The sequence below is a fragment of the Oncorhynchus masou genome, chromosome 31 (genome assembly GCF_036934945.1).
Source record: "Oncorhynchus masou masou isolate Uvic2021 chromosome 31, UVic_Omas_1.1, whole genome shotgun sequence".
Lineage (NCBI taxonomy): Eukaryota > Metazoa > Chordata > Actinopteri > Salmoniformes > Salmonidae > Oncorhynchus > Oncorhynchus masou.
In genome coordinates this window covers 28,177,959-28,199,955 of record NC_088242.1, presented here as the reverse complement: position 1 = coordinate 28,199,955, position 21,997 = coordinate 28,177,959, and the positions used below count along the sequence as shown (strand labels likewise).

The 21,997-nt window shown below is 43.7% G+C and overlaps 1 pseudogene; it reads right to left on the bottom strand.

The window, feature by feature from the left end:
- Positions 1-19,267: 19,267 nt before the first annotated feature.
- Positions 19,268-21,345, bottom strand: LOC135525148 (zinc finger protein 93-like; annotated as a pseudogene).
- Positions 21,346-21,997: the final 652 nt, after the last annotated feature.

The window sequence follows — 21,997 nt, the reverse complement described above, 5'->3', positions numbered from 1 at the left end:
GGAGCTGGTAGCCACACCAGATACTGACTGTTACTTTTGATTTTGACACTCCCCCTTTGTTCAGGGACACATTAAGTTACTGTTCTCTCTTTTTCGCTATGTGACAGCCTCAAAAATGATACTCCTGTATAAAGGTCTGCAGCGAATCACAGCCAACCATAGGACATGCGACAGAGTTGATGGACTCTCTATGTTCATCAATGGACAGAAAGTTCCACAGAATGGAATATAATCACTTGCTATCAGAAACCACTGCACTTGACCCCAGGTTCAAGAAGTTAGCCTTCAGTGATGCCAGAGCGATTGATGAAGCTCTTCAAAGAATAACCTCAGCAGCAGCTATGACTGACTTGCCCAATGCAAACTGCCTGTTACTCAGGCCCAGAAGCTTTGATATGCATATAATTGATAGTGTTGGATAGAAATCACTCTGAAGTTTCTAAAACTGTTAAAATAATGTCTGTGAGCATAATAAAACTGATATGGCAGGCGAAAACCCGAGGAGAATCTATCCAGAATTTTGTTTTTGAGGTCACCACCCATTCAAACGCTTGTCTATGGGATATTCAAAGGAAATCCTCCCCGATTGCAGTTCCTAGGGCTTCCACTAGATGTCAACAGTCTTTAGAAATGGTTTCAGGCTTGTTTTTTGAAAAATGAGCTAGAATTTGTAGTTTTTCAAGGTGACTCTTATTTGGACTGTAGTCTTGTGGTGCGCGTGGATGAGGGAGCGCACTTCGTTATTTATCTCCGGTATTGAACATACTATTCTCCGACTTAAATGTTAGCGTTTATTTACATATTAGGGTACCTGAGGATTGTTTAGAAACGTTGTTTTACTTGTTTGAACGAAGTCTATTGGTAACTTTTGGGATTGCTTTGTCTGCATGTTGAACGACTGGAACGGGTGGATTACATAATCAAACACACCAACTAAACAGACTTTTTTGGGATATAAAGAAGGACTTTATTTAACAAAATTACCATTTGGTGTGTAGCTGGGAACCTTGGGATTGCAAACAGAGGAAGATCTTCAAAGTCAAGTGATTTATTTTATCCCTATTTCTGACTTTTGTGACGCCTCTGCTGGTTTGGGAAATGTTTTTAATGATTTTGTATGCGGGGCGCTGTCCTCAGATAATCGCATGGTATGCTTTTGATGTAAAGCCTTTTTGAAATTTGACAAAACAGCTGGATTAACAAGAAGTTAAGCTTTCAAATGATTTATGACACTTGTATTTTCATGAAAGTTTAATATTACGATTTTTGTATTTTGAATTTCGCCTTCTGCATTTTCATTGGATGTTGTCGAGATGGGGCGCTAGCATTCCACCTAGCCTTAAGAAGTTTTTAAACTGGGACAATACCTCCACTAACAGGTGGCCAAAAATAACAATTTGAAAGCCACGCCCCCACTAAGCCAAGCCTCCAATACAATTTCCCAGTGTGCCATGCCTTTTCAAGTGAATTGTAGAGTTACCACCCATGACTCTATTTGTTAGTGACAGAGACATCCTTATTGAATGTGTTGATTTTTGTTGTGGACTTCACCATGTGAGTTCCTACTTTAGGGTAACTGCTTTCTGATCAGTGGGATGCTAGCGTCCCATCTCGACAACCTCTGGTGAAATCGCAGAGCGCGAAATTCAAATGACAGAAATAGTAATATTTAACATTCATGAAAATACAAGTGTCATACATCAGTTAAAATCTTAATAGTTCAGGTTCATGTTTTGTCTACTGATACTACATTCTCATCTACTGCTAATATGCATATATAATACTGGATTAAACAATGATGTAGTAATAACTATTTACTGTACTCTCCACTGATCTCCACAGTGACCTGCTCAAAGGGTTCCAGGACTCTGCACACCCCCTCCACCACCTTCCAACAGGTGCATTGACAATGCCCAGGGTAGAGATGATGCCATTCTTTGACTCAAGAAACCGCTTCAACATATAAAATGTTGAATTCCACCTTGTAGTGCAGTCTTGTTTAGACCTCAACTCAGGTATCCCCATCTGGCATTGTGTAGACTTTAGTTTTTCAGCACCCACTGTGCTCCTGTGGAAGTATTTAACTTTGTACAGAGTGGGCTTCATCACCTTCAGAGCATCTCTTACAAACAGGTTGATTGTGTGGGCAAGACATGGATGATGGGTCCATTTTTACATTTTCCTGGCTTTGGTTATGTTAGCTGCATTGTCGCTAACACAACAGACCACTTTTCCATCTACTTGCCATTCTCTGGCCACTCTCAACAGTTCCTCTGCCAAGTTCTCTAAGGTGTGTCTGTCGCTGAACTCAAAGCAGTCCAGAAGGCAGCTAGACATTGAAAAATCTTCAATGAATATATATGTAACCGACATGTAAGAAGTGGTTACCCTTGATGTCCAGCAGTCAGTGGTATGGCAAACTGCAGTAGCTTTTTGGACTCTTTCCCACACTGAAGCCTGTGTGCTCTCGTACAGTTGTGGAATAAGGGATTTTGAAAGGGTTTTCCTGCTTGGAATTGTGTACATTGGATTTAGACTATTGCTATAAAACCTCTGTCCTCCATGATCGAAAATGTCTGGAAATCGGTGGCAATCATGTTAGCCAATGCAATATCAATTTGGCCTTGTTTTGCTACAGAGATAGACTTTGGCATAAACTGGTCCATAGAAGACTCCACGTGTGGAAGTCCTGGCTCCACCACTATCACTAGCAGGCCCGCTAGTTTCTCGAAGCTCCGCTACAGCTAGCTTCACAGTTGGGTGCACAGTTCGCATTTGCCAATGTAGGTTGTGCGCAGAACCAGCTTTATATGAGATTTTGTTTTGGCAAATTCTACACCGTGCTCTAACATTGTCTAAATTATTAAAATGCATCCAAATACTACTGTGCTTCCGACTTATTTTCCAGCTGTTGTTTTCACAGCTGTCCTTCCTCTCTCTCCTCGGCTGCTAAGTGTGTGACTGTGAGTGAGTTGGCTCGGCCCTCCCTCACGCATCTTTGGTTCATTGGTTGACACTGCGTGTCTGATTGACAGGAACAACAGGCGAGGCTGAGCAGACAGTCAGAACGAATGTGTGTGCGCTTGAGCATTTAGGCCTATATTATTTTATTTCTATTTTCGTTCTTTGAATTAGTTAATTCTATTCATTTAAATCTTTTGATTATTCATATCTTAATTTTTTCATATTTTTATAAATAGATTTTGGTCTTCTGATATGCGAGCCGGTTCCCAACGTTCACCTACAAGAGCCGACTCTTAGAGCCGACTCGTTTGTGAATAATCAGAAGATAATAACATCACTTTGTGGTAATAAAGTCTAGACTTGTAAATATTATTGTAATGTCCTGTCAAGAGATATGGACCTCTTGGTGTAATGGTTAAAAAAATGCAGACTATATACACTTCCTAGTGTTAAAAAATAATATGTATGGTGTTAGGGAATTAACACTTTCGGTGTTATGCAATAGCACTGACAAAATGTAACAGCATCAGCACTAAGCACAGTGTTAATTTAACATTCAAAAGTGCGGACCCATATAGACACTGGCCCAGTGTTAAATGTAACACTGTTAATTTAACACTGGAGAATTTGCTGTGTGTTCTGATCATGTATGATGATGTCACAGGAATGCAGGCAGTCATGTAGCAAGCCAGAAAAGCTCTTAGCAACACTCAGCTGGGGCGGCAGGGTAGCCTAGTGGTTAGAGTGTTGGACTAGCAGGAAGGTTGCAAGTTCAAACCCCCGAGCTGACAATGTACAAATCTGTTGCTCTGCCCCTGAACATCATATCCCCTTATGATTGACACACCATCGCTGAAAACAAAAAGATTATAGGCAGATTATGGTCACAGATAAAAATTGATTGAGATATGCTCAGTTTCCCTGTTGATGTGTTTATCCTGCTTCCATGGATATGAGACCAAGGTCAGATCAGAGCAGTCATCCTGGGTTGGATGTCTTTTGTCTGCAGTCATATGTGGAGCAGATTGTTTCATTATGAAGTGTTCATCTATAAAAGCGTGACCCTGAGGTCAGGGGTACGACACAGTGATTTATGATCATGCAGAGCACAGAGAAAGGAGCCAGTATCATCCACACGCTGATGAAGAGATGATGGAACAGACATGGAACCATCAGGAATTCTGAGATCTATGACGGAGTGAGAAAGAGAAAGACTGTATGTCTATTTGTATGAGATCTAACCTGAAACACTGATGTTATTTTTATGGGACTTGAGATGAACTACGAAATGTTGTCATGTGGTTATGGATTGGAATTAGGAAATGCTTTAGGGTAGAACACTCCACATTTTGCACAGTAGGCTAAACATAACCAAATGGTTGTCAATCTCAATGTTTAAACATGAACTTATTCCAGGCATACAGTATATTTCTAGAACAACCCTAGACGAGAAGGCCATGATGCCACTTGTCACTGTTTCAAACACCAATTGGTTAGATTTAGTTTTACCCCCCCTTCTCCCCCCAGCCCCCTGAGTGACAGCCTACTAAGAGCTGAAGTAATGGTGTATGTAATCAAGTCTAAATTACAGCCATAACTCACCCAGCACATAAGAGCCCTATAGGCCTGCCTGGAGGCCAACCAATCAGACCAGAGAACTAATCACAGCCTCTATAGCAATACGGACCTAGAGCTAATGAACTTTGGTCTCTAGCTGATGACCTCACCGGACTGGTAATTTACATCAACCAGGAACAGTTATTAACTTCTCTCTGTGATCAGGCTGGGTGTGTGAGGGGGGGGGCAGTCTCCCATTTATTTCCATCGATAGGAGGCTGAGACTGTTCCATCCAGTGATTGCTGCCAGAGAGACACACCCTAGAGCAGTCAGAGTGTCAGTGGGGGGGGAGGCTGCAAGCTGCACCTCACCTTAATTAGTCTCTGAGATTCACAGAGGCTTAATAGAGAGTTTGTGCCAAAGAGTGTGTACTGTGTGCATGGTCTGTGTGTGTGTGTGCCAGATGACCCTGGTGTGAAATGGAGAGATAAGAGATGCAAAGCAGATCAGGCCAGACACTTAAGGAAAGGAAAAGCTCTTCTTATACCACTGTGGGGGGGAGTTTGTGTGTGTACTTTTAGCCATAAGTGTGTCCTTGGTGATCCTGTAGGTTCTGTCATCCACATCCTGTTTGTTTATGGTTGGGGTTTATAATGAGGGAGGTGGTCCTCTCTGACCCATTCATACTGCGATACGCTGTTATGGTCTTATTGTGCTGTGGTGAAATACAGGTCATGGTCCAACGATCAATTGGGACGTTTCTGTTTGAACAAAGCCAAGGGTCATTCCTCATTTGTTGGGATGATAAATTAATGAATTTCACCAAATAATCACAAGTCGTTCGTTACTATGGGCTGAACCCTAACTTGAGTTAGCATTTAGCCCTTATGGAAATACATCATCCTAGTTCCTCACATCCTTCTCTGTATCCTTCCTTCCATCCCTCCTTCACTAGATCCTTCATTTTTTCCATCCTCCGTTACATCCCTCCCTTCCTACATCCTTACTGAGTATACTGTATATATTTTTTGTTTTGTTTAACCTTAATTTAACTAGGGAAGTCAGTTAAGAACAAATTCTTATTTACAATGATTGCCTAGGTAAATATACCTTTCTCCCAGACCTTAAAAAGCATTCCCAGCAACTCTACAAGTAGATGACCATTCTCAGAAGCCCTGTGGATCCATGACTCTTAGCCCATCTCCTCCAGCTCTCAGAGACAGACTGAAGGCTAATTGGCTAGGCTGACCCTAATTGGCCCGCTGCCATGTGTCAGGCTATCATGGCTGCATCTCTAGGCTGCAGTAAGGCTGAACTCCACTAGTCAACTTATCTGATCTGCACTTCTGTGACGCGGTCCAGAGCCTTGGAGCATCAGAGCATGTAGAGTGTCAGATTCTGGACGGATTACACTGGAGTTTGTCCTACTCCTGAGGACAGTTAAGGTTAGGAGCATCACTCTCCTTTAGGTAGACTACTAGAATAGAATAGAATCATTTTCTATTCAACATACACACACCCTATCTCACTGTACACACACATGTGCATACATACACACACCAGTAACCAGTAACAACTCAACCTCCACCCCTACTGTGTGTCAGTTGGACCCCATGCCAACCTTGTGGAAAGCAGGTTAATGTCTGTGCCTGGCCTATGGCTCAGAGCTCACAGCTCTCTGTTAAGAGCTCAGTTAGAGGAGGATTACTACCTGCTGAAATGTCTGCCCTCATTTCCTGGGATTCCTAACACATCAGCTAGCATTGTTTAATGTTACTCTCCTGTTCAGAGAGGGGATTACAGGGAGCTCTGGGAGGGGGGAGATTATGTAAGGACAAGACTGTTATCCCAGATACATCTGTTATCCTCCCTGCATTTGTTCAGGAAACTCACTAAATGGGATTAGTTTAGATTAGGGTGTGTGGCGATATGGGTGGAAAACTCTGGGTGTCCTCCTTTGGATTCACCTTTGATATCTCTCTCACACACTCTGACACACTCTCACACACACTCACACACACCTTTCCTCCCCTTTCCTCTCTTTGAGCTCAGTGTCAGTGGGTGTACCAGCAGGACAGAGTACTAAGATTACATACTCATCTCTCGGATTTAAAATGTTAAAAGTTATTTTAGTCTGTCTCTTCTCGCTTATAATATCCTCATACTATTGTCTCATGATTTCAAATCGAGCAGATTAACACCCCCCCACCCCCTGACCTGTAATCTTAAATTGGGATTGGATTCAAAATGTGTTATCTGTCTCTCATAGCATTATATGCAAAAAGTATTTAAAATATAGGCTTTTATATGTAAACGTTTTAGAGAATGTTTGTAGTTTTACACAGATTTTATAGCATTTCCAGCAAACCCTGTAAATATTCTGGATTGTAGATATTTATTTTTTGTAAATTTTTCCAACATAGACTTTTGGTTAATTCATTTCCATTCCCAACCCCCACAGCCCAGCCCAGTACACTACACTGTACCCAGCCTCACTCATTCCACACCTCAGTTTCCATTTATCCCCATCCCATTCTATACCCCCAAGCCCCAACACACACAGCCAATAACCCACCACACAGCCCAACTAGGTCATCCGTGGTGGGGGGCTGTTTCATTGCTGCCCCCCTACCTCTCCACCCACCCATCCCATCTCCTCCCCTCCCATCCTCAGTCCCTGACAGCAGCAAGTATCAGAGACTGATGACCCTGTTCATTTAGCCAGGCCCCGGGGACCTCCCCTCATTGTCCCTAATAGGATACGCAAACACACACACACACACAGTGTTCCTAATAGGATGTGATCAACATCAGGCCACACTACAGGGGAGACCCCCAGCTCATTCTCTTCAGGTTTCTCTTCATAATGACCCCCCACTAAACAAAGGCAGACACCCCCCTGTTCCTCCCCTGTCAAAATGCCAATTTTCCAGATTATGATATGTATTAATGTACTGTACAGTAGACAGGGTTTGGTTGTGTTGTTTTGTCAGTTCTAGGGTTCTAGTACAGTTAACCTAACTCCTAAACTTAACCCTTGTTACACGGAGCAACACAGGGGAACCCAAGAGCAGACCCAGATGAGGAAACCGGGAGATATGGAGTGCAGATCCGGGAAGCTCAGATGAGTTGCAGAAAAAAACAGATGTGGAGACTGAGGTTGGAGTTATCTGAGTAGAACAGGGTAAACAGTTCAAGGGGAATCCAAGGTAGTGGTGGTGAGTAAAATCCAGAGCAAGATAGTTGGGTGGTGATATGTGGAACAGGAGCCAGAGGGGTAACTGCGATGAGAGGATAAACAAACAGGCACAGCAGAGTAACAGGATCTTGAATAATCACAAATGGCTAGAATCATAAATTGACTGAGCAGAGATTAGAATCTGGCAGAGAGGAAGTGGCAGGACTGAGTATTTGTAGAGGTCTTGATTATGGAACGAGTTGCAGCTGGTAGGGATCTGCTCTGACTCCAGCACACCTGTTTCCAACCACACAATCACACAGAGAGGGAGAGAGAGAGAGTGTGTACTGGGGGAGTAACTGCAGGTCAAGAAGACACCGGATGAACACCAGAGGGCGTAGCAGGAGCAGATGTGACAACCCTAACCTTAACCCTCACCCCTAGTCTAGATAAGGTTAGCATGCTAGCTTTGTAATATATCATATGTTTTGCGAATTTGTAACATATTGTACATTTTTCAAATTCGTAACATATAACATGTTTTGCAAATTCGTAATGTATCATACGAATTGTAATTAGAAACATATCTTATGAAATGGTTGAATGACATCAACAAATTAATGCATACCATATACAAAACGTAAAATACAAATAAAGAAGTGTAGGGAGATACCTAGTCAGTTGTACAACTGTGAAACCTTTTCCTTTTCAATAAATACTGATTAGCCATTTATTTGTCTCTGCCTGCAAATCGTCCCGCTCCTAAAAGTTAGGCTATATCCTATATGCAAAACGTAGCTCAAGAGAAAGTGTCCGCTCTCATCATTCTTGCTGCTTCTAGTTCAGTATCCATAGTGTAAGATCAAGTGTGTGTGTCATCTCAATTAAATGAGTAGGCCTAGGCTATACTAATATATGCCATTTAGCTGACGCTTTCATCCAAAGCGACTTACAGTCATGTGTGCATACATTTTATGTATGGGGGGTCCCGGTAAACAAGCGCCATGCTCTACCAACTGAGCAACTGTACAAAGGATCACACTACAACCTATACATGGACAGAGAGGCATGGGACAGTTATCTTTCCAATGGAAATGATACTACATATGATTAGTCAAGGGGTAGGAATACTTTTTAAAGGCACTGAAAAAACGCACGAAAATCTAGTTTTTGACTGCACTGGGCCTTTAAGATTTTAAAAGCGAAGAGTATGTGTGTGTGTGTGTGTGTGTGTTTGATTTCCCCCTATGGAGGCCAGCTGTAGGTAGTATATCCCCTGTGGGACTGACACGCATCTGACTGAGCTATGGCATATGTCACTCGCCTCTAATGGACAGACACACGCACACACACACACACACTAGGGAGGAGAATGGCTATTTAATCCTTCCTGTCTGTGTTTGCTATTGTACGTGTCATTCTTCTGAAGCCTCCATGTTAGTAACTGATAAAGGCTGATGAACGAATGTTTGCAGAGCTTGACCCTATTGTGTCTTCAACACTGTTAGGATACTTAGCGCCTGATTTACTGAGCATTTGCAACAATATGATGTGTTTTCTTACTTCTTCATTTTTTTTTCGTGTTTATGTGAAAGGCCAGCATTGAAAAACAAGTTCTAGTATCCAACTAACCAAATTACTTAATGATGACATTGTGTGTTTACTGGGAATCAACACATGTACAACACAAAGGCTGCATCGTGCTGCCTACTGACAGTTGCAGACGGGTCACACAGCCTGTGTAGCATAGCGTCCCCTCTATTCAGACGCCCAGAATAACCCTTCCTGCTTACAGCATCATCAGGAGCTGACCGGCCAATCACATGCCAGGGTTTCTGACAGTGGAAACATGGCTGTTACCCCATGCTTTTTTCATAACCAGTGGTCCGAGACCTGCTCGTGGCGGCATAAAGAGACACACTCACACAGAGACACACACACAACACAGGACATGCTAGCTGTTGCATAAAGAGAGAGCGACACACTCACACAGAGACACACACACACCACAGGACATGCTAGCTGTTGCATACAGAGAGAGCGACACACTCACGCAGAGACACACACACCACAGGACATGCTAGCTGTTGCATAAAGAGAGAGCGACACACTCACACAGAAACACACACACACCACAGGACATGCTAGCTGTTGCATAAAGAGAGAGCGACACACTCACGCAGAGACACACACAGGACATGCTAGCTGTTGCATAAAGAGAGAGCGACACACTCACGCAGAGATACACACACACCACAGGACATGCTAGGTGTTGCATAAAGAGAGAGCGACACACTCACGCAGAGACACACACACACCACAGGACATGCTAGCTGTTGCATACAGAGAGAGCGACACACTCACGCAGAGACACACACACACCACAGGACATGCTAGCTGTTGCATAAAGATAGAGCGACACACTCACGCAGAGACACACACACACCACAGGACATGCTAGCTGTTGCATAAAGAGAGAGCGACACACTCACGCAGAGACACACACACACCACAGGACATGCTAGCTGTTGCATAAAGGCAACCGCTAACAGTACATGGAGCAAGATCACAAAACCCCACACTAACAATCAGGTCTGCTTCTCCCACCTCCAGTCCCTAACTCCTGCCTACCTGGCTGGTACTCTGCACAAGGCCAGTTACCTCTTTTGAGCCTGTACAGCAGGGTTCCCAGTCTTTTTTGGCCCGCGACTCCATTTTGATGGCAAAATTTGCACGAACCCACAATGTAAAAAAAGAAGTTAAGTAATCAACGGCCAATGTTTACTTTTGTATTTGGGGCTATTGCACTCTATTACAAATCAGTTCGACAGTAGATTTGATAGTATTTCAATCTGAAGGAAGTGACTGAAATGCATCAGAAAGGAGTTGGGAAATTCAGAAGATCATCAGGCAATAATGTTGTATGATCTTCTGTATTAGAAAAGAATATCATCATTGAGTGAGGGTAAGCTGATCCTAGATCTGTGCCGTTGGGCAACTTCTATGCTGAACAGGAGGTAGATGTGTTATGACAGGCCAAGCCGGCAACTGTCAAATGTGCTTTGTGCTTTGAGTCTCACCGCGTCCTGCGCTACTGAATCAAAACATAGCCTTAAAAACTGCAACAGAGCAAGACCAGAGCAGACCTTTACACATACCTATTGTAAAGTGGCTGTTCCACTGGATGTCAGAAGGTGAATTCACCAATTTGTAAGTCGCTCTGGATAAGAGCGTCTGCTAAATGACTTAAATGTAAATGTAAATGAGTTCAGTAGGAGCTTCTTAATTGTTTAACAATTTTTTATTTGTTTTGTCATTTTTTGTTGGGGTAGTTATAGATACATTATCCATTTCAATTTGTAAGTTGATATACCCGTAGGCTGCCACTCAAAATAAAAAGAACAGTAAGAAATACATATAGATTAAGTAATAATAAATTCTGTATAAACATGAAAATAAAAATAAAGTGGGCCTCCACACCCACCCAGCCAACATGTCCCGTCCCCAATCCAGAAAATAATGTGTCCCACCCCTTCCTACCCCCACTAGCAAGTACGGTTGCTCGTCAGTCACCCTCCAGACCACCCACCCCCCCTCCCAGCGACCAGAGAAAAAACAACTTTTGATTGTCTTTAAGACATCCTCTATCAAATTTCAGCCAGACCGCCCAGCCAACCTGAGCCGCCTACACTCCCGTCCCCCACCAGTCTAGCCAATAACTCAACTCTCTCCCAACACAACTTCCTTCCCATCTTTTTTTATGTTTCAAGGGAACACATACACCTACACACATACACATTAACACACAGAAATAGGACACCCTCCATAGAATTCATATCATAGCCCTAATAATACTGTAGAGCTCTTTTTTACTTGCACATAATATAGCTGGGTCACCCTGTCCTGCCCGTAGGGTTCCACGGCTTGTAGCGCTCCAACCCAACACTCCCCACTCCCCTTTAGGATCTTAGTGAAACATTCTTTATTGTCTTCAGGTGTGTTAGGCCAAGGCCAGAGTGACAACCAACAGTACGGCAGACCCCCAGGGCCAGGACTGAGTTGCTAGGGATGGCCTAAATGAAAATCTCCCCTGATGTGGACATGTTTTCAATACAGACTCCTTTTGTCGTACAGTATTCCACAGGAGACATCCAGACCTTATGAACGTTGCACAGTATACCCTTCATCTTAAAACAAATCTAGTGATACTGTACATAACTTGACATTTCTTCCATACATTGTGGGAGGATAACCAACCTTCCAATTAATTGCAATGCATTTATTAGCAACTATAAATGCTATGTTACACGGTTTCTTCTGATAAGTCTCCAGTATCAACATTTACAAGCAAACAAAAACAGGGAGAAGGGAGAATCTGTAGACTTGCTGAGAGAAAAGAACATGCTGTACTCTTTGCCAGATTTCAGCCAGTCTTCACGAGAACATAACATATGCAATTATGTCCCCTTTTACACCCCCAGCAGAATAATACAATTTTTGTTTGACATGTTTTGTGTCATCGGCTTCTATCAAACCTTGATACAGTTTGGAAAGGAACTTGAGGTTTGTCAGACTGCCTGCCGTAAAATAGCATCTGGCTTGTCTAGTGTTTGCTGGACAGAGAGAATTAAGTGTTGTATCTAGGACTGTGGCGGTCACGAAATTTCGTCAGCAGGTGATTGTCAATCAAATAACTGTCGGGTTGATCGTTAATTAACATAAACACATTTAGCACTCCTAGTTTCCACACATAGCTTAAAGCCACTGATACAGAGAAAAGTCTAATAAATCTGTGTAATATAGCCTACACCTTCACAATAAATCCATTATTTATTTTAGACAAGTCTAAAGAAACATGATATGAAGAAAATGTAGTCCATTTCAGAACAGCATACTCTGAGTTGTCCTTATGTTAGGTCCTGATCTGGCTATGCCATATGGCTGTGGGCTACACTAGTTCATTTAGCAGGCAAGATTTACTTAGAATTCCGTTGCCTTATTATATATTATTTTATAATAAGAATACAATTGAACAAAGCTGGATAAAATAAAGGATATATTCTCCATTTGAGGGAGTGCGCACATGCGGCTATTCTGTGTTGAGCAGTTAAGAAAGAAATAGGTCCTCCTATATGCTTAATTTAGAGTTATTATTAATGTAACTTTAGCTGTTTTACAAACGTTGGGCTATATGTTTTGATGTTTTAATACATTGTAAGGCTGCATGATGCGACTCTAATGATGTTTTTTTGCTTGAAAGGCATGAGCTCTGCTTTGTTTTTTTTGCGCAGGATGTACTCACTTCCGTCTCTCATTCACAATTTGAAAAGCAATTGATAATGCCTAGAAGTTCCCGGCGGCATCCCCTTTGTATGGCCATAATGCACCCAAAACAAATCCATGCCTTTTGTGGCCAGTGGCCGTTGTGCCCTTGGCCCGGAGTGCTGCGCTGTGCCCTTCTCCCTGAGTGCTCCGAAGCACTTCTTACTCACATGGCTCTCCATCACATGGTCGGGTCTTTCAATGATCGGAAACATCGGGGGACAGTCAAAACAGAAACATCGGGGGACAGTCAAAACAGAAACATCGGGGGACAGTCAAAACAGAAACATCTGGGGACAGTCAAAACAGAAACATCGGGGGACAGTCAAAACAGAAACATCGGGGGACAGTCAAAACAGAAACATCTGGGGACAGTCCAAACAGAAACATTGGGGGACAGTCCAAACAGAAACATCGGGGGACAGCCAAAACAGAAACGTTGGGGACGCAACTGCGCACGTCCTTATCCAATTCCGAGGTGCATATTGAAGATGTTAGAAGAACTGTCCACATTTACTTTTCGGCAGCCAACAAGATGAGTCGGCCTAACGAACAGCAAAATCACTAGCCTATATCAATCTACTATACCCCATAGTACAAAAGTTGACCTATTCTGTTCTGTGCGAAAAATACATATTCCAAACATAGTCTGGGACAGTTGTGGGATGCGATAGATCCCAAATGAATACAACCACTAGCATCAAAAAAATAATTTCATACACAATGTGGCTGACGCAACAGATCAGAACATTTAGCTTAAAATGTTGATAATATCAAGGCACAAGGAGAGACCCAAATGCAGACACGAGGCAGGTGGTTGGAGTTTTACAATGATTATTAATCCAATGGGGTAGGCAAGAGAATAGTTATGGACAGGCAAAAAGGTCCATTCAACACAGCCAGTGGACATGACTGCCAGGTCATGCTATTTGGACTCACCAACGCCCCCGCTGTTTTCCAGCGTTTGGTCAATGATGTGCTTTGGGACATGCTAAACCGGTTTGTGTTCTAGTACCTTGACGACATCTAGTTTTTTCCCCGATCTGCACAAGAACATGTTCTTCATGTCAGACAGGTCCTTCAGCACCTCCTGGAAAACCAACTGTTCGTGAAAGCCGAGAAGTGTGAGTTCCACCGCTCTACTACCACCTTTCTGGGATATGTCATTGCTGAGGGAAATGTCCAGATGGATCCTGGAAAGGTGAAAGCAGTGGTGGATTGACCTCAACCTATATCCAGGGTGCAGTTGCAACGTTTCCTAGGTTTTGTTAACTTCTACCGCCATTTCATTCGGGGTTACAGCTCTCTGGCGCCCCCCTCTCTGCACTCACCTCTCCCAAAGTACCGTTTACATGGTCTCCAGCTGTCAGCAAAGCCTTTGTGGACCTGAAGCATCGATTCACAGCAGCACCCATCCTCATCCACCCGGACCTGTCCCGTCAATTTGTGGTTGAGGTTGATAATTCTGATGTTGGAGTGGGGGCCATCCTGTCCCAGCAATCTGCCCAGGACCAAAAACTTTATCCCTGTGCCTTCCTGTCCATCGACTCAACTCTGCTACGACGTGGGTAACCGAGAACTCCTGGTGGTCAAGATGGCACTGGAGGAGTGGAGACACTGGCTGGAGGGAGCTGAACATCCGTTTTTGGTCTGGACCGACCACACAAATCTGGAATATCTCCGCACAGCCAAGGCCCGGTGGGCTCTGTTATTTACTAAGTTCAATTTCACCATCTCCTACCGCACAGGGTCCAAAAACGTGAAGCCGGACGCTCTCTTCCGTCTATACAGTTCCACTGCCACTCCCTCTGAATCTGAGACTCCCCTCCCTGCCTCTTGTTTGGCGGTTTCTGTTTAGGGAATTGAGGCTCTGGTCCGCAAGGCTCAGCATTCCCAGTCGGACCCTGGGGGGGCTAACCATCTGTTTGTGCCTGATGTGGTCTGGTCTCAGGTCCTGGAATGGGCTCACTCCTCCAGGCTTACCTGTCATCCTGGTACTTGTCGGACTTTGGCTTTCCTCCGTCAACGCTTCTGGTGGCCTATCATGGTTCCTGAGGTCTCGGCCTTCGTTGCCACATGCATGGCATGCGCGCAAATCAAGACTCAGCAGCAAGCTCCGTCTGATCTACTACAGCCACTTCCTGTCTCTCATCACCCCTGGTCTCATATTTCGTCACTGGGCTTCCTCCGTCAGATGGCAACACCACCATCCTGACGGTGGTGGACAGAATCTCCAAGGACGCCCATTTCATCCCTTTTTCTAAGTTACATTCAGCCAAGGAGACGGCCGAGCTTATGGTGCAGCACGTCTTCCGTATCCATTCACTCCCGGTTGACGTTGTCTTGGACCGGGGTTCTCGTCCCAATCCTGGAAGGTGTTCTGCACTCTTATTGGGTCGCCAGCCAGCCTGTCCTCTGGGTTTCATCCCTAATCCAACGGCCAGTCAGAGCGAGCCAATCAAGACATGGAGACGGCACTCGGTGTCTGGTTCTCAGTAACCCAACCACCTGGAGTCAGCAACTGATCTGCGTGGAATATGCCAGGAACACTCTCCCCTGCTCGGCTATTGACTAACCCCATGGAGCAGGGGGAACCAGCCCCCTCTCTTCCCAGAGCAGGAAGTTGAGGTCAACGTACCTTCAGCCCAGATGTTCGTCCACCGCTGTCGGTGTACCTGGAAAAGAGCTTGGGCGGCTCTTCTCAAGACCACCTCCAGGTATCGTCGGCGGACCGCTACCAGACTCTAGCTCCTTGTTGTCGGACAGAGGGTATGGCTGTCCACTCGGGACCTACCCCTCCAGGTAGAATCCCGTAAACTTTCCCCCCTGTTTTCATTGGTCCTTTCCACATTTCTAGTCATTATTCCCACTGCTTTTCGTCTGCTGTTGCCCCGTACCCTCCGTGTTCACCCTACTTTTCATGTGTCCAAGATTTTGCTTCTAGGCACATCCTCCCGTGTCATCGATGGCCAGCCAGCATATACGGTGAGACGCCTCCTGAGGGTTCGACTATGGGGCAGGGGTTTCTAGTATCTGGTTCACTGGGAGGGTTATGGACCGGAGGAGAGGTGCTGGGTTCCGGCAAAAGACACCCTGAACCCGGCCCTCATCGCCGATTTTCACCGCTGTCAGCCAGCTATGCGCCCAGGTAGGACGCCAGGTGGCATCCCTAGAGGGGGGGGGAGGGGCGGTACTGTCATGCCCTGATCTGTTTCACCTGTCCTTGTGATTGTCTCCACCCCCTGCTTGCCATTCTGTACCTCTGGAACTCTGAACTGGTTTTGACCTTTTGGCTGTCCACAACATTCTCTTGCCTACCACTTTTGGAATGTTAATAAACATCTTGGACTCTAACAATCTGCCTCCTGTGTCTACATCTGGGTCTTGTCTTGTGCCCTTATAGGTAGGCTATATCCTATAGGACTATGCAAAACGTAGCAAGTGTCGCTGTCCTCATTCTTGCTGCTTCCAGTTCAGTAGCCATGCCTGCGAGATCAGCTACAAGTGTGGTCTTAATTGAACAGAGTAGACTATAGCATATGTATAAATGGGCAGAACAGCCACTGGGCAGTTATCTTTCCAAGGAAATGAACTTCCTAAAAAGGCCTATGATTATGCTATAGTTTACTATATTGCCTAAATATTAATCTATTTCTCCGTCTGAAAAATGTCCCACTCCTAAAAGGTAGACTATAAAAATAGTTAAAGAGAAAGTACACGGGTCTCCAACTCTGCTCTCTTCAAACCACATCTAGCATATTGGCTGATATAGCCCTGTAATACAATGTAAGGGGCATGTAAGAATCTCTGGTAATTTAGGTTATTTTTGAGCATTTGATATTGACAATAGGGTCGCAAAAGTCCTGGGACCATGGCTGGCAAGTACGCCTATAATAACATTGCAGGACAGCGGTTGGGTTTGGGCCCAGTTCTTGCGGGTGGGAGTCGGACAAAGCCAGCAGATGCTGACTGGAGCAGGATGAAGAAATCAGTCCTACACAGACCTCCACTGTGCACCATGACAGTGAAGCCTGTAACTTTAGAGCTGTTTATTACTGTGTCAGTGTGAAAAGTAGGGTAACTGACAGATCAATAAGGTTACATTGACATACTGGCTAATACAACTCACATTGCACTGAAAAAAGATCAATCTTCATTCGTTTGGCCGATGGTTTCATCATTTGATTCAGGTCTAGTTTGTGGCAAAAATAATAGTTAATGTAAGCCAACTTTTGGCCAGCTCTCTCTCTGACGATACATAAAATTGCGACAACCTGCCAGGTTAATTTACTTCTGAAACATGACAGAATAAAGGCTAGAATATATTTCCATGCAAACAACTGCTTTTAGATAGTAATAGCCACCTCATATCACTATCTGACAGATAATTAGAAGCTAGAGCTGACCTGTCTGTGGTAGTCACACACAGGTGTAACTTATTCATTCACCCCAATCAAGAGGGGATGAAACATGGGGGAGGCAAAATATAATTTCAGAATGTGGGGGGGCATGTCCCCCGTCCCCAGTGAAATGTATGCCCTGGTGTTCCTTTTATCCAATTGAGGGGGTGTCCTCATCAGTGTCTTATCCCGAGGGCAGCATAATAAGCAAGGCTGCGTGATTGTGCATGGATAGCATACCTGAATATTGAACCAGTCAAATTGGAGTTAGCCTTGATCTGTCGGCTCGTTCCCTTGTGTGTTGGACTTGATGTTTCTATAAGACGTTTTGAGCCTCCTTGGCAGTGGAAAATGTGTGTTGTATTTTGCCAGATCTCAGGTTGAGCTTGCAGAGCTGTGATCTCACCTCGTTGTTGGTCGCCCTCTGTTTCAGCATCTCGGCACTCCGATCTAGGTATATGCTGATCCTCTTCTCAGCATAGGTCGGAGTCCCTGATACTACTGCGTGGACAACAATTTGCCCATTTGACTTCAAAACTGTGGATTCTTAAAATCATACACCGGGACCCATTGCGGAAAGGACCGGTGCGGTGAACAATCAGCGGCATGGGACCCAGCTTCTCCTGCCCAAACAGTTCATAGAAAAGATTGCTCATAAAGGAAGTTGGATTGCCTGCTTCCACATCAGTTTCAAGTCCTGTGACCCGCATATTTTAATATCCAGGAATGCTTTTCGAGTGATTCATCAGAAATGAGCAGTGCAACAGACTAATTTACCCATTTTAATTTCAAGTAGAGGGGCATAGGTAATTTCCTCACGAACAATCTCTTGAATAGTAGAGGCCAACTATTTCTGTTGTCAGGTGCTGAGAGCTGCCATGTTCCCACAAGTGAATTGTGAATGGACAGATTGTGCTAGCTGCTGGAGCGAAATAGACTTGCTACAGTAGTTGTTCCTTGTAATACAGTGAACGTCCCACACATTAATACGGTGTTATAGACTGAGTGTACAAAACATTAGGAGCACCTGCTTTTTCCATGACAGACTGACCAGGTGAAGATTAGGGTGACGGTTAGCTAAGTAGCTTAAAAGTAGTACAACATTAGCTAATTGGTTAAAATTCTAAAATTGTCTGTGATGAGATTCGAACCCGCATCCTTTGGGTTGATAGATGTTATACACCCACCCATCCAACTAGTAACCTTCTGTCTTAAGTAGCCATACCAACTGTAACATATCATACTAATTTGAGTGTCCCGGATTTACATTTACTATGTTCCGTCTAGTCTATGAGACCAGGTTGCTAAAACAGACAAGGACCAGAGTCTGGTTGGGATAACCCTAGCTACATGAGGATTGGTTGGGCCTAGGCATCCATCCTCCAGTCAGACAGATAGTTGTTCCATAGTAGCCAGGCAGGCTCAGCAATGCCGGGCTTTGTAATCCCCAGGCTGCCCAGTGCCCCATCTGTTCAATTACCTACTCCTCCCATTTCACCAATACCACCCCATCTCCCTTTCATTTAGACTTGTGTGTGTGTGGCAGCATTCCAGGGAAGATGAGGTGTAGGTTTTCCCCATCTGAAATAGCAGCAGACCTAATGACCCCCTCTAATTGCACAATGTCAATATTGTTGCATTTTAAATCCCACAGCACTCATATATGTTGTCAGAGATCTCATAAAATATGCTAAGAGAGCAAGCTCAATACAGTGTGACTTGGAGAAGAGAGGAGGATAAATGCATGCAGACTCATTTGTCTATGTTTTATTTATAGAGAATATTAGCATTTAAAGCCAAAGCAATTATGCTGGGGTAAAATGACAAATTCTCTCATTCGATTTCTCTGCTATTTGAGTGTCAACAAAAACACAAGAACAGGGAAACATTGATCTCAGTTAGATTTCAAAGCAAATAATTTGAAAGGAAAAAGTCATTTGCTCAGACATTCGCTTCAGAAATGAAATTCATAACCTCAATGAAAGAAAAGAGTATCCGGATGACATTGGAAATTGAGCTGATATATAGATTGATAATGAGCAGAAAATCAATAAGACTCCAACGACATGAACATCTCAGATTAGAATTCGCAGGATCAATACATTCACAGTGACACAGTAACACAATGGCATTGTGATAGAGTGAGTGTCTGAGTACAGTCATAACATTCAAAGCAGATCATTTTCTTATCCCTGTTTTGCACCTTCATGTGGGGGGAACATGTTTATATGTTGATTTTATTTACCCTTGTTTTACCAGGTAAGTTGACTGAGAATACATTCTCATTTACAGCAACGACCTGGGGAAAGTTACAGGGGAGAAGATAGGGGATGAATGAGCCAAAAGGAAGCTGGGGATCATTAGGTGGCCATGATGGTATGAGGGCCAGATTGGGAATTTACCGTGGACACCGGGTTTAACACCCCTACTCCTACAATACGTGCCATGGGATATTTAATGACAGAGTCAGGACACCCGTTTAATTTCCGATCCGAAAGACAGCACCCTACAAAGGGCAATGTCAGAAATCACTACCCTTGGGCATTGGGATATTATTATTTTTTTAGACCAGAGGAAAGAGTGCCTCCTACTGGTCCTCTTACACCATTTCCAGCAGAATCTGCTCCCATCCAGGATCAACATGAAATGGGTCCATAAAAAAATGCATTGTACATTGACAGGGGGGTTCTAAATTACTTCCATTTAGCAGCACTGATTGTGTCTATTTGCATAGGCCTTCCCGCAGATGTCGCACATGAATGCTTTGACACCAATATGCACACGCTCGTGATATGTTAGATGACTTCGATGGCTGAACATCTTCCCACATTGATCACACTCAACTGATTTCTCCCCTGTGTGAATGTGCATGTGAACTTTAAGAAGATGATTGCTAAAGAAACCTTTGCCACAGATGCTATAAAGACATAATTTCTTCTCTGTGTGAGTGACCATATAATTGTGGGGTATAACAACTTGAACAAATTTCCTCACAAATCTCACACTTAAAAAGTATTTCCACCAGTATGCTTGTTTATTTTATGTTTCTTTAGGATTCCGGATTGGGTGACCTGTGTGAGTTATCTTGTGTCTTTTGACATTACCTGAAGAATTAAACTTTTGGACACAAATGTCACGAGAAAAGGGTTTCTCTTCCTTGTGTGTCCTCATATGTTTATTCAGATGGTTCCGTTTGACAAAACATTTGCCAAACACATCGCAGACCAAACTTTTTAAAATTGAGTTTCTCCGGGGTGTGTGACCACCATATGCTTTCTGAGAGCAGGTGCATCGCTGAAACGTCATCATGTTTTTTTTTAAAGACACAGCGGTAAAGATCATCTTGCCACAGGTTCCACAGCAATAGTTCCTCTCCTCTGAATGTGTTTCCTCGTGATAAGCCAGTACTTCTCTGGACCACACACACTTGTGCTTCAAGTCTTTTTCTTCTACAAACTTTCTTTAATAAACTGTGCATGTGACCGTCTCCTGTTTTGTGAGCCTCCATGTGTGACTGCAAAGTACATTTATGGCAAAACACTGCATCACAACTGAAGGCTTTCTCCGGGTCTTTAATGGAACATTCCTCAAGCTGTTTGGCCAGATAAAATCATTTCCCACACTGAGCAGCTGTAGGGTTTTGTACGGGACTGAAGATGTCTTGTCAAACATTTCTTCTTGAAACATTTTTCACAATGGGAACAGATGAGGGGCCCCTCATTGGCCGCATCCCCACATTGGAAATCTTCTCCATCCCTACCTGGGTCTGATCCAGATGGGGCCTGAGGGTCAAGGTCAGGATCCTCGCTGGGATCAAACTCAGGAAGCCATCCATCTACTGATGAAAGTGAGGACAGGGGATCAAGGCCAGGATCCTCTTCCTTATAATCTGACTCAAAATAAGATCCCTCATCTGCAGCAGAGTGTCATTGTGGTTGTTGCTGTGCACATGCAGAAGAAACCAGTTTGATAAATCATCTGACTATAGCAACAACAACAAAAATTACACTGTGTTGTGCTATTATTTATGTTACACAGGAAACAGATGTTCCCGTGCTTAACTCCATTCCGTTTCTTTTTAATCCTGAAAAAATCTGATTACAAGCACACCCATAACATTATGCAGCCACCACCATGCTTGAAAATATGGAGTTTGATACTCAGTAATTAGTTGTATTGGATTTGCCCCAAACATAACACTTCGTATTCAGGACAACAAGTAAATTGCTTTGCCACCTTTTTAGCAGTATTACTTAAGTGTCTTGTTGCAAACAGGATTCATGTTTTGGAATATTTTTATTCTGTACACTCTTCTTTCTTTTCACTCTGTGAATTAGGTTAGTATTGTGGAGTAAATACAATGTTGACCCATCCTCCGTTTTCTCCTATCACAGACATTAAATATGTAACTGTTTGAAAGTCACCATTGGCCTCATGGTGAAATCCCTTCCTCTCCAGCAACTGAATTAGAATAGAACACCTGTATCTTTGCAGTGCCTGGGTGTATTGAAACACCATCTAAAGAGTTATTAACAACTTCACCATACTCAAAGTGATATTCAATGTCTGCTTTTA